At 41.9% G+C, this 5000-nt stretch overlaps 1 protein-coding gene across 1 annotated transcript in view; it reads left to right on the forward strand.

The window, feature by feature from the left end:
• The window catches only part of LOC136845219 (uncharacterized), a 190208-nt gene that overhangs the window by 17828 nt on the left and 167380 nt on the right, over positions 1-5000 (forward strand). The gene's annotated exons all lie outside the window — the stretch shown is intronic.

Genomic DNA, 5000 nt, shown 5'->3' on the forward strand with positions numbered 1-5000 from the left:
GCTAAGCACTGGGACCTATGAGGTCATTCAACGCACAAAGGGAAATTGAGAGTAAAGAAGGTTTGAAAGGTGTAACAGGAGGAAAACCTCGCAGTTGCACTATGAAACAATGTTAGGAGAGGGTGGAAAAAAGTTAAGTATACCTTGGTTTAACCAGACCACTGAGCTGATTAACAGCTCTCCTAGGGCTGGCCCGAAGGATTAGATTTATTTTACGTGGCTAAGAACCAATTGGTTACCTACCAACGGGACCTACAGCTTATTGTGGAATCCGAACCACATTATACCGAGAAATGATTTTCCATCACCAGAAATAAATTCCTATTATTCTTCATTGGCCTGTCGGAGATTCGAACGCCGGGCCAGCAGAGTGCTAGTTGAGAACGGAACCCACCCACCCAATGAGGAACTACAGGAGAGGGTGGAAAGTACGATGGAAGGAATGGAATACGAACGGAGGTACAGTTAAAGGAATGTAAGGGTTTGCTGCTAACGTCCGAAGAAGCGCTGCAGAGAACCTCAAGTCATGCCTACAGTGCGCCGTGTGAGGTTGTGCACTGAGAGCACTAACCTTCTACTGGGTGTGATTTTGTTGTTTCACTTGAAATCTGTCTCAAGTCTGCTGTTCTGTTAGGAAAACAGACATAGTCTTTTATTTAATGAGGGGAGGTAGTGCCGTCAGTGCATGTTACGCGGTGCGCTGTAGGCATTTCTGAAGGTTCTTTGCAGCGTCCCTTCGGCCCCTAGCTGCAACCCCTTTCATTCCTTTTACTGTACCTCCGTTCATATTCTCTCTCTCTCACATCTGACTGTCAACTCACTCATGGCAACTGTTATACCTTTCACACCTTTTCACTCTCAATTTCCTCTTCAGCACTGAAAAACCTCATAGGTCCCAGCGATTGGCCTTTGGCCTACATTTTATATTCCATTCCATTCCTATTTGGACATTTGGACATCATCATTCAGCTATGATCGTCGCTTCTGCATAATCGGACATTTTAAGCGATCCACAACATTCTCCCTCCAAATATTACCATTTCCCATTTATCCTTCTCCCCTGCCAGCCGTCTGCGCATGCTCATTATAGGCTTCAGCTTCGAGGACGATTTAGGCGTGTAATATATATGCAAATGAGCGACGGACTGAGTACGACGCTAAATAAAACGCATAATTCGAGGGGCGTTCAAAGCAGAATAATCATGAGCAAGGTGGCGACCATAATGCAACCTCTTCTTAAATGGGTTTTGGTAACTTGGAGTAATGTGGGGACGCACGCCCATTCTTGTGAAGGTACGGAAATGAGAGAGAGAGAGAGAGAGAGAGAGAGAGAGAGAGAGAGAGAGAGAGAGAGAGAGAGAGAGATTTGGTATGAAATTTATAGAGTGGTTTAGCCACACAGTCCATCGTGACAGGTACTGAAGGGAGAGAGAGAGAGAGAGAGAGAGAGAGAGAGAGAGAGAGAGAGAGAGAGACGTCTGAAACTTAAAGTGGTTTAGCTACACAGCCCATCGTGACAGGTACTGAAGGACAGAGAGAGAGAGAGAGAGAGAGAGAGAGAGAGATTTGGTATGAAACTCAAAGTGGTTTAGCCACACAGTTCATCGTGACCGGTACAGAGAGAGAGAGAGAGAGAGAGAGAGAGAGAGAGAGAGAGAGAGAGAGAGAGAGAGAGAGAATACTTCGTTTGACACCTAGAACACTCAATAGTACAAATATTAAAGAAATCTGAAATGAAAAGTCTTATATGAACTCACTATGCATGCATAAAACGATACCCTTTCGTATGCACGCATGGAGTCTGAAAATCCTCGCGACGAAATAAGGAAAAGTAAGAGTAACGTATGCAAAGTGTATGCATAAACACACGTGGGGTATTAAAGTTAAAATATAGCCTTAATAAGCGTTAACGTATAAAAACAGTAAAAAATGCGCCGAAGTTTCTTCGGCGCAAACGAGTTTTCTGTACAGCGTATAATCAAGGCCGCCGAAAATAGATTTATATTCAGGTGGTCTCGTTATAACGCTAAATGAGCCGCGGTCTATGAAACTTTAACCACAGCCCGGTGGCGGCCTGTCTTATATCTTTGCCAGACGCACGATTATGGCTAACTTTAACCTTAACTAAAATAAAAACTGCTGAGGCTAGAGGGCTGCAATTTGGTATGCTTGATGATTGGAGGGTGGGTGATCAACTTACCAATTTGCAGCCCTCTAGCCTCAGTAGTTTTAAGATCTGAGGGCGGACAGAAAAAGTGCGGACGGACAGACAAAGCCATCTGAATAGTTTTCTTTAACAGAAAATTAAAACACCAACAATTACATCTCTGATTAAAGACGGAACTTTTATGTCGGCTATTAAGGAGAAATTTTTGGGGAACTGGAATAAAATTTAGCAGATGATATTAAAAAGTATCAAGATCGCTTATTACGTCATCGATTACAGAGAAAGATTTAGGATGCAATAAACGATCACGTGTGGATATGCACGAATACGCATGCGTGTCTTGATTTATTAAAAAAAAAAATAAAATAGAGGTGATGTACACATGCGCGTCTCTTAAATATTTAAGAAAAAATAAAGATAATATACACGTGCACCTCTAGTTAAGAAAAAATAAGGATAATATACACATGCGCGTCTCTTAAAAGTTAAGAAAAAATAAAGACAATATACACATATGCGTCTTTAGTTAAGAAAAAATAAAAGTATAATACACATTTGCATCTCTGTTTAAAATAAAATAAAGATAATATACAAAAGCATCTCTATTTGAAAAAAATAATCTTCATATGTGCGTCTCTGTGATAAAAAAGATAATGTACACACGTGCGTCTCTGTTCAATAAAAATAAACACAATATAAACATGCAACTCTATTTAAAAGAAATAATCTCAAATTGCGCGTCTCTGTTTAATAAAAAACAAAGATAATATACACACGTGCGCCTCTATGTAAGGAGAAAACTGATAGATAAATTAAAGAAGCGTCTATGAACGTAGGTATTGCATCATAGCCCTTACCCTGTTCAGAACTTGACGGATTAGGCAAAATGGAGGGAATGCATAGACCTCGAGATTATCCCAGGAGTGTTGCAGGGCGTCCTCCGCCACTGCAAAATTGCAAATGGATCTGGAACCACAGAACAGAAGACCTCTAGTTTTCTGTTGAACCTCGTTGCGTACAGGTCTATTTGAAAGTCTTCCTCACAGATGAAAGGGCCTGTTTGCTTAGTGGGTCAACGAAGAAATTACCAGAATGAAACGCGTTCAACAGGTGGTGGCTGTATCTCCAGTTAAACCCCATCCCCCTCCCCAAGACCTCGCATTCTCCTCATAAACCCCACCCTTCTCCCCATAAACCTCACCCCCTTCCTCCCCACAAACCTCACCCCTCTCCCCATAAACCCTACCCCCTTCCTCCCCACATACCCCACCGCTCCCCCATAAAACCCACCCTTCCTTCCCACAAACCCCATCCCTCTCCTCATAAACCCCACCCTTCCTCCCCACAAACCCCATCCCTCCCCCCACAAACCCCACCACTCCCCCATAAACCCCCTCCTTCCTCCCCCAAACCCCATCCCTCTCCCCATAAAACTCACCCCTCCTCATAAACCCCACCCCTCTCCCCATAACCCAACCCCTTCCTCCCCACAAACCCCACCCCTCTCCCTATAATCCCCACCTCTCTCCCCATGAACATCACCCCCCTTCCTCCCCACAAACCCAATCCATCTCCCCCATAAACCCCACCCCTCTCCTATAAACCCCACCCCCTTCCTCCCCACAAACCCCATCCCTCTCCCGGCAAACCCCAACCCCGCCCCCCTCCTCCAAACTCGGCCCCGTTGTGCAACTGTCGAAAAGGCGGCGTGAACATGAACCGGCGCGTGTATTCTTCATTCAGGTCTGTTAATTTCCGAGATGCGCCTCTCACGGATACACGTTGTGTACGCGGTCACTGCTGAAGATTGCATGCAGGTAAATGTATTCGATATTACGGGTTTATAATGTTTGAGTGTCTTTTGATTATATGAGGTCTTTTAGTTGAATAATAATGCCGTCTTTATATATGCATTAGTGACGAGAGAAAGGTGTGAAGGCAGTTATATAAGACTTAAGCTAACTGAGTTCACCTGACGTCCATGTACCACATAATTTATACTAGACAGTAGGTCAAAATCTGTGTACTTGTGTCACAGTATATTCATATGAATATATATATATATATACATACTTATATATATACATATATATATATGAATATATATATATATATATATATATATATATATATATATATATATATATATATATATATATATATATATATATATATATATATCAACACACAATCACGTGTGGAATAGAAATAAATTTCTGACTCACATCAGGATCGAACCCAGGTCTTTCATTTATATAGATATATATATATATATATATATATATATATATATATATATATATATATATATATATATATATATATATATATATATAGATAGATAGATAGATAGATACATTAAGCTACAATGTCGTTTAATATCCAATCCGCGGTACTTTGGGAACATCACCGAAGGGGATATCATTAAATGAAATAACAGAGAGAGAGAGAGAGAGAGAGAGAGAGAGAGAGAGAGAGAGAGAGAAAGAGAGAATGAATGAATGAGTCACGCCTACTTTCATATCCTTGGAAGGTGGTGGGGTTTGGGGGGCGGGGCGGGGGTGGGGTTAAGCATCTCAAATCTATTTTGAAACGCCGCGTAGGTGCCCTTATCCGCTAACCCTAATTGTTGACAATCCGGGGGCAGAAGAGGTTAACGATCGTCTTCATTATAATAAAATCACGGAGCATCGTATTACGAGGTCTGACGAGACCGGAGTAGCATTGAAGTGGAAACGATGGTAATTTCCGTTCCGCAGGAAATGAAAGATGTAGGAGACAATCGGCGATTCTCGTTCATTTATCTGTTTATTTCTCTGTGCTATTTATTTAT

This window comes from Macrobrachium rosenbergii, chromosome 13, assembly GCF_040412425.1.
Source record: "Macrobrachium rosenbergii isolate ZJJX-2024 chromosome 13, ASM4041242v1, whole genome shotgun sequence".
Taxonomy (NCBI): Eukaryota; Metazoa; Arthropoda; class Malacostraca; order Decapoda; family Palaemonidae; genus Macrobrachium; species Macrobrachium rosenbergii.